Source organism: Malaya genurostris, chromosome 2 (assembly GCF_030247185.1).
Source record: "Malaya genurostris strain Urasoe2022 chromosome 2, Malgen_1.1, whole genome shotgun sequence".
NCBI lineage: Eukaryota > Metazoa > Arthropoda > Insecta > Diptera > Culicidae > Malaya > Malaya genurostris.
The window spans coordinates 303,251,490-303,260,875 of NC_080571.1; the positions used below are offsets into that span (position 1 = coordinate 303,251,490).

Here is a 9,386-nt window from a genome sequence, read left to right on the forward strand (position 1 = left end):
TTCTCAACGAAACGCTGCATATATTACAGATTCGTTACATTCCTTGCAGTAGGTAGAATAGAATTTTTTCAGCAAAAATTTCTGACAACGAGTAATTTATCCTTCAGTTGTTTGGTTCGGCTCCGAAATTACGTAAAAAGTGTTTTCGGTTGACACAAATATGTTTATCGGGCATATTATACAGAAGTTGCATCTTTGTTATACGCTCAATTTTCCTGAATAAGATTCCAATTCCGGAGTTTTCGGTAGATGGCTGTCATTCTTATAATGAGCGGAATCATCATGATGACTAAGAGATGAAAAATTCTCCAAAAAAATCAACATCTTGGATGACAAATCTAGTGTAATGAGAAAAAAAAATGTCGGGCTCAACCGGGATTTGAACCCGGGACCTCTCGCACCCAAAGCGAGAATCATACCCCTAGACCATTGAGCCATGCTGGAAGAAGGTGAAACAAACCAGACAAGAATAAGCAGTTTACCAAGTATTTTTTTTTTACCGAAACGTACCTACAAGAAGCAAACAAATGAAAAATAATTAAATCGAAGATTCAACGGACGACAACCAGTGTTTACTGTTGATGGAAGTGCATAGATAAAGCAAAAAAAACTGACTTTTTACGTTGATTTCGTTTGAAAGCTGCAAATTTCAGCCAACAGGCAGCGATAGAAACATCTGACTGAGCTTAACATGAACGAAAAGGAAACCCAAAAACAGTTCAAGCGCAATGTGAATGTAGAAACCCCCAACGGTTAGTTCAGCTTCAACCACGACTAGTTGAATTCATATTCATGAACCTGCACACGTATTTATAAACAGAAGAAGACTACAAGTACTAGATGAAGCTTGCATCTGTTTGGAATACGAGCGAAATTAGAAGATTTATTTTTTAAGGAAAGATTTTCCGGACTTTCTGGATAAAAAATATCATCGCATTCATATTTCGCGTTGGTTCCAATGGAATGATGATCTGTTCTAGAAATACCTCGCTTCAACTTTTGGACTCTCTGTTCGGAAAATTTCTTTTCTTCCACCGTTGCATCATTCCTGAAACATTCGAAGTCACATTTCCTGTCAGTTACAGATTCCGCTTAAAGGGAATTTCTCTCGTAAATGGGAATTTTAGATCCTTAATATCCGAGTGTGAAAATGGACAATAAACCAAAAAATGATGCTTGGGAGAAGCAAATCATTTTCACTGTGGATGTTAGTCCGATACTTGTTGTTTCCAGGATAGGAGAGGTATTAGTAGAGATGGGAGAAGATATAGAAATAGATAAAAAGGAATTTTCTCTAAAAAGTTAGAAATACACATTTTTGAATATGCATGTTGAACGAAAGTATAGTTCAGTAAATAAAGCAGCTGGATTCTATCACAAAATTTTATTTCACACCTGAATTGAATTTGTATGTTCCTTTGGGTTACAAAACTTTTTCAATTTGTATGAATTAAAAATTAAATTAAAATTAAAAAGAAATTTTCCTTTCAGATGGCGGATTGCAGTTTTAAGCACACTTTTTCCTATAGTTCCGGAACCAGAAGTCAAATCCGGATGAAATAGCAGCCTATGAAACTATAAGACCTTTCGTTTGAGCTTAAGTTTCGAACTGGACTTTCCGAGACTAACCATTGTGCTTGTGGCGAAGGTTATCATGATATTGATCATGTTGTTTGGACATGCGTGGAGTATCGTGATGTCAGGTCTCAACTAATAAATTCTTTGCGTACCCAAGGTAGACTATCCAATGTCCCAGTTCGTGACATGCTTGCTTATCGTGACCTTTCTTACATGAAACTTCTTTATCATTTCATAAAGACAATTGGAGTTTCAATTTGATAATTGATTCTTTTAAGACTTAGTTCTGACTCCAACTGCAATAGAAACCTGTGGGACTGTACGACTATAAGACCTTTCATTTGAGCCTAAGTTTGTGAAAGTCTTTAGTTGCTTTGCCTCAGACCTATACTAACCTTTCAGTTACATATCGAAAACCAACATGTTGAGAAAACAGGCATTCGGAATTTTCTCGTTAAGAAAGGATATGATGTGGCATTGCTTTTCTCGTATAGAAAGGATATGCAGTCACTGTAAAACACACATTTGAACCGAGGATCGGAGGGCCTTATTTCATATACCATTCGAATGAGGGCGTTGAAATCACAAAATGTTTGTCTGCTGTGTATGTGTAAAAAATATGCTTGAAGATGGCTGAACGGATCTGTACTAACTGAGATGACTGAACCGACTTGTATCTTGTTTTAATTCAAGATCCAATGATTTGTTTTATAAATCCTCTAGTAATATTTATGAAAAAATGAGTAATGTGAGAAAGGTATCATCAAACCAATTGGTGGTTAATTAATTAATTTCTGATAGTGACATTAAGCGAATTTTTGACTTTCCCATATAGAAAGGCTGTAACCTGAGACCGTTGGAACTAGACCCGTTTCAAAATTTAGCGAATGATTTTTTTGCGCCACTCCCTAAGGAGACCAAACGCCTGGTTTGTTTGCCCAGCTAATTGAGACCCTTCCTATGGGCGGGTATTGTCTGTTTCTGAGTTCCGGTCGAGACGGTCCAACGTGGCTCAGGTGACCTTGATAGTCCGCCAACACCCCAAAGAAAACACCCGCTGAAAACCGAAATCGCTACAGTAAGACCAGACGAATAAAGAAGATTCACTCAAACGATGCCTTTCATCACTGGTAAAGACTAGCAGCCACAGGGCTCCAGCTCGCGAGGGGATTAGGGAGGGTAGGTCTACAAAAAAAATTATCCGAAATCTAATCGCCCGAATATCTTGAGAAATCCTTTACCTGAAAATACCATAAATAGTCACCGCTAACAAAAAATTAAACACTATTTAATATACACAAACGAAATTCTACTTTTATTACAAACAAAAAAGTATATTATATTTTCATCTTGGTAGGGATCGAACTCCAAACTCTCTACATGCTAGCTAGCTTTGTGTGCGGTATGCGAACTGATCTGGCTACTGTCACTTCTCTCTCTCTACTTTCCCAGTGCATATTTAATACTGTCGAAGCTTCCTAATTCCTAAACTGGTATTCATCCGAAAATGAGTGACGGGGGGTACGGTGCGTGCGTTTCCTTGTACAGATTTATACGGCGAGTTCATCGCCGACCTAGGATTTTCACAGGTGGCAGCAAAGGAAATCCACCAGACAAAAAAAACGTTTTCGAACCCGGGCTTCACGATGGTTTCAATAAATCGTGGTGATTTAGCCCATGTGACTAATTACATGGGGTTCATTATATATATTGATCATGCGCATGTCAAGAAAAGAAAACGGTTTGTACTCACACTACCATGGTTTTACGTGGTTTACGGGTCGATGCTGGAGACCGACGAACGTTGACTGTTTTACTGACGCCAGCGCGATTTCCTTGCCGGTTGCTGGCAGATTCGGGCCCGCAGAAGATCCAGATTTCTGGTTTGCGTTCGCCACGTTCCACGCGGTAATTATCTGATGTCGGGACGGATCGAAGCGATGGTTACTGCTCCCTGCCTAGCGCGTGGTTGACTTTTGACGATCAGCGCTCTTCCGGTCGGTTCCCCGGGAACTTTGTAGCTAGATGGTGGGGTCAAAAGTGGTCGTTGATACTGGTTGGTCGATGTGACGGGAATTTTGCAGCACGAAGAACCTGCACAAAGACACGCACCCAACAACATGCTGGTTTTAGAAAACGCACTACACCGTTCGCAAATTTGCACCTTACCTTTAATCGATAATACCGACACTAACTATGCTCCAATAAACTCGGAGCCACTAACTTGCCTTATAGCTTGGCACTGGGGAAGGAAAACTATTTTATGGTGAACTGATAAAGGGAAACTCAAGATATTTTAGATTACCTAAAACTACACATCGAGGCGCGGAACAAAATTAAACCACTCCTGCCTCTTCCACGATCCAGAACAAAGTGGATGATCAGATCTTTGGAGTCCTCAGATTAAGCACGAGTAAAAGATTCCCTTCCGGAACTACGTAATTAATTACGAAGTTTTCCGAATCTCTCCTGCACACGATTTCAATCTCCCCCGAATGTTCCCAGAGCATTGACCTCCTACCAAAGAAGTTTGAGTCAGTCCGAACGATGCCTTTTAAACCCCAGAGAAAGACATATACTTCTCCGTATATCGCATTATCAAGTTTATAAGCTAAGAAAAAGAAACCTACTTCAAATAGGGGGGTGACGCCCGCGTCGCGACCACCCGTCGAACGTAACTCAGTTCCAACCAGTCAACCAGGTCTGGCGTGAGAGTGCGTACTATAATATTCATTGGTACTCTCGAATGGCACTCTCGAGAGAATTTATTTAGAATTGTATGCGATACTGAGAGTTGGCCATCAACGCGAGGGGCCATACAATATTTAATTTATTCGGTAATGCTACAAGGCTATACAATCACTGTGAAAAAGGAAGGAAATCAAATACTTCTTACAAATGGCGAAAAAGCTCAAAAACTTGCTCAGCAGTTCGAGATTGTACACAATTTTAATTTGAACGTTGTGAGTACTATTGAAAATGAAGTCTCAGTGAAATATGATCATATTTCAACCCAAGTGTTATCACAAGATGACATTATTGAGGCGAATTTTGATGAAATTAAATCAATTATTAGGAAATTTAAAAACATGAAGGCTCCTGGTAATGATGGAATTTTTAATATTCATCATCAATAATCTTCCCGATGTTGTCTTGAGACTCCTGGTTAAAATTTTCAACAAGTGTTTTTCATTAGCTTACTTCCCAAAAAGATGGAAAAACGCTAAAGCAGTTCCTATCCTCAAACCTGATAAAAATCCAGCAGAAACATCAAGTTATCGACCAATTAGCATACTTTCTTCTATCAGTAAACTTTTTGAAAAAAATATCTTGTTGAATGATGTCTCATATGAATGAGAATTCAATTTTTTTACCAGAGCAGTTTGGATTTCGTCATGAACATTCAACTACTCATCAACTTGTCAGAGTAACGAACATGATAAAAGCAAATAAATCATCTGGGTTATCCACTGGAGTTGCTCTTCTAGACATAGAAAAAGCATTCGACAGTGTTTGGCACAAAGGTTTAATGGCAAAAATGTCTGATTTCCAGTTTCCTATTTATTTGATAATGGTTCGAAATTATTTAACTGATCGTACTCTTTAGGTTAGCTATCAGAATTGTGACTCTGAATTGCTACCCGTACGAGCCGGTGGGTCCGCAGGGTTCGAGCGTAGCTCCAATCTTGTATAATATTTTCACTTCTGATCTTCCAAATCTACCCGTTGGTTGTCAGAAATCGTTATTCTGTGACGACACAAGTCTGTTAGCCACAGGTAGAAATCTAAGAGTGATCTGCAGTCGCCTACAAAGAAGTTTAAATATTTTCAGTGATTATCTATCAAAATGGAAAATTAAACCAAATGCAGCAAAAACGCAATTGATTATCTTTCCTCATAAGCCAAGAGCTTCTTTTCTTAAACCAAACAATAATCACATTCTCAAATTGAATGGCTTGGAATTGACATGGTCTGATCAAGCTAAATACTTAGGTTTAACGTATGACAAAAAAACTCACTTTCAAGGATCACATTGAAGGAATCCAGGCAAAGTGTAATAAATATATTAAATGTTTATATCCTCTTATAAACAGAAATTCTAAGCTCTGTCTAAAGAACAAATTATAAATTTATAAACAAATTTTCAGACCAGTCATGCTTTATGCAGTACCAATTTGGTCAAGTTGTTGTTCCACCAGGAAGAAAACGCTTCAAAGGATTCAGAATAAAATTCTGTAAATGATTTTGAAGCGTCCTCCCTGGTTTAGTACAAATGAGTTACACAGACTCACAATTATAGTACCATTAGATGTAATGTCACATAATACTATAAGCAAATTCCGACAAAAAATCGATGCAATCTTCAATTGAATCGATTCGCTCTCTGTATTAGTTAGTAAGTTAGTATATAAGTTCCTTTTTCCCATTGCACAATACTAGTAGGTTTATAATTTTCCCTACACAAAAATCACAGAATTGCGGAAGCAAATGATGTCCTCATGGTAATAACCAAATCATATATATAATAGGGCTGAAAAGTCACCACTTTTGGCTGAACACCCAATTTAAATCTTAATAATTTAATTTTAACTCATATTCCAATATTATTAAAAAAAAAAATCACTGTGAAAACCGACTTTTGAACCGAGGCCCTGAGGTCCGAATGTCATATACCGTTCGACTCAGCTCGACGAACGGAGAAAATGTCTGTGTGTGTATGTGTGCATGTGACAAATAATGTCACTCGATTTTCTCAGAGATGACTGAACCGATTTTCACAAACTTAGATTCAAATGATGGTCTATGGTCCCATAGATCTCTATTGAATTTTATTCCGATCCGACTTCCGGTTCCGGGATTACAGGGTGATATGCAAATGAAAGGTCACGAGATTCTTCAAAAAGTGTTTCACGAGAATTTTTTCACAAGCGATGGCGAAACGAGGTGTACATTTTTATAAAATTTACTGGTCAATTCATCTAGTTTACAGACCTTGTTAGTTGGTGGATATATAAATCTACTTTGGGACTATTAGTGCCCGGTTTCCGCTTCCGAACGCACCGGTAATAGTGAAGAAAAGCTCCAACAACGGAACTCACTTCGATTTCTTAGCAACGGTCAAACCGATTTTCACCAATCATGATTCAAATTAAAGCTCTCAGTGTCTTAAAAGATACTGTGCAATTTCATCCAGATCCGACTTCCGGCTCCGAAATTATAGGGCAATGAGTATCAAAACTGTCAAACTATCATACAAAATGATGCAAAATCGGTACGCATCGGTACGTGCTGGTAAAGAAGAAGAAAGCGCACCCGCCTAGCACACAGCGTGCTTTGTTCAATTTTGTATAGCGTGCAGGGTTGCAACATTTAAATCTTTATTAACTTGACATAACTGTTTATAAATTGAAAAGGTGATGGTAGTTTATACCGAAAAAAGTTTTTGATTTTATTCAAGTTTCAAAAAAAGAAACTTGACGGAATCTTCTAGTGATGTTTTTGAGAATATAAGTAATATGAGAACGGCACCATTACACAACTAGGTGGATAAAAAAAGGTTTTCCAATGACTTGCGCTTCAATTTCATTTCCCGCCGAATCGAATTGTACAACTCTTTACAAATAGCTCAAGTATATTCGAATAACAAACTTTTCTGAGCACACATACTGTTTGAAACGCTTCACTTTAAGGGCTGAGGACAGTACCGTAAAATGGTAGGTTTTTTGCTATTTTCCATTTCAAATTAAATTTTCTTGGAAACGGTTCAGAATACAGAAAAACCCACCTGACAATGTCTTCGAAATTTAGTTGAGAATATTCTGTGAAATTTTCAGAATGATGCATTGAATTTAGCGGTCGTGTTGTATTTTTTTCTGACTGAAGAACTGCTCAAAATTTAAACGCTCGGAAATGCATACCTCTACTTGTTCATCGAATATCTCGGCTTTGAAGGCTTGTATCATAAATCTACCGTGACAAAGTCTAGATAATTTAGTTTAGATGCGATTAGTACAAAACATATTTGTAATCGCAATAAAAATAAAGTCAGTTTCAATGCATCCACCATTTTTTTTCGCTTTGGCTTCCTGATAGCATTCTGAAAAAGGAGAGAGAAATAAAATTGACTCGACAAGGCTGTCAAACACACAGACATTCAATCTTTGTGAAAGTTGAATATTTTTTCATTGTTCATTGGAATCATGTAATGTCCAACCCATACGATAGATTAATGAGATGAAACTTCTCATCAAAATAATAAAATGTATGCTGGCAACCCGGTACAGTTTGCTCATATACGAGAGAGTACAAGAGAAATACGATGCGCAAAGGGAATTGAGCGAGCCACGTGGTCGGTTTAAAACTCAACACGTGGCCATCTGTCTTTAGGGTGATTTAGAGGGCTATTTTCACGCTTCAAATCTGATTTTCTCAAATATCTCTGACGAATATCGAAAAACCCAACTGACAATCTCTTAGAAAGTTAGTTTAGATTATTCTGTGAAAATTTCAGAATGATTCATTGACTTTAGTGGTCGGGAAAGTCTTTTTTCTGAAGGAGTTTTGTCGTGAATACGACTTACTTTACTATGGGGTGCCTTATCAAAATTTACCCTCTGAGAGAGTGATAAGTTTTTGATCGTGAATATCTCTTGTTGTATCTCACGAATCAACACAATTTTTGCTACATGCCATCGGAAATATGATCACAATTTTATGATAAAATATTCAGTTGTGAGCTCAGTGATCTGTGAAAGGAATTATATATTTTAACTTTCAATAGAATCAAAAATTTTCAACTTAAACGTGTGTAGGAACAGCATTGAAGTATTTCAATAGTACACTATTGAAAAACCTGTCTCATTTGACCCATGTCAACACCAGCCAATCAGCACGCGTTCTGAGGAAGAGAACAAAATATCTGCTGCTGTACAACAAATCGTTCGAGAAAATGTTCCGAACAGTGTTTAATATCGTTGTGAGTTCCACAATTTGGTCCTTCTGAAAGGCAGGAATGAATCCCGTACAGCATCCGGATAGTTTCTTTCAATGAAATGCAAACCCGAAATTAAATATCGAAATTAAAATTCTATATGCTGCTATTTTTATAGCCGTCAGGACCGCCCATTAGTGAAAAAGCTACAACGAAATCAGGTAAAACCAATCTCTCAACAAAAATTGGATCAGTTTCTATCGCCTCTGCGAGCAGATGTATTTTGTGTCGTTTGAAAAGCTAGTTTCGCCTCCGACAAGAGCGTTTACGTCACAGCTGTCAGTCATTTGTATTGATGAAAGAACAACGGTGGAGAGCATTACACAAAATCAGTCGTTCTAATTGCTCTAAAAGTTTTCTAAGGACCTATTAGGATTTGTTGTTCGCAAATCGAAGGGAAATATCCTCAGTTTAGTGCAAATCTAGAACAGTTTGGTTAGATTTGTGCACTTTTCGCTGTGTGAAATTCACAGTAATCGAGATCAAGTGAAGTCCTTCTTTGTTTTTGCGGAAAATGTAGAAAAGGGGAACGCTTGCATAATTCATACAATTGATCAGCTAATTGATATTCGGAAGTGTTAAGGAACATGTCAGTTGTTTTTGTATTCACGACATCCAGTTATGTCTCTGACATTACCCACCCGCCTTTTTACATAAATCGCAGAGATAAGGTGAAGTGACCTGTACGTGAGTGCGAAATTTGACTGATTTTTACCATAATTTTATATGTTGTTGCTATTTCCTCATACAGGCTTTCTAATGATTTTTTATATTTTAATTCTTTAATTTTTTATTGGTTTGCCAATCACTTCTGTCT

The 9,386-nt window shown here is 37.5% G+C and overlaps 1 non-coding gene across 1 annotated transcript; it reads right to left on the reverse strand.

The window, feature by feature from the left end:
* Nucleotides 1-364: 364 nt before the first annotated feature.
* On the reverse strand, nt 365-436 carry Trnap-ugg (transfer RNA proline (anticodon UGG)). The gene has a single exon. It is a non-coding gene; the product is annotated as a tRNA-Pro (tRNA).
* Between the last annotated feature and the right edge of the window lie 8,950 nt (nt 437-9,386).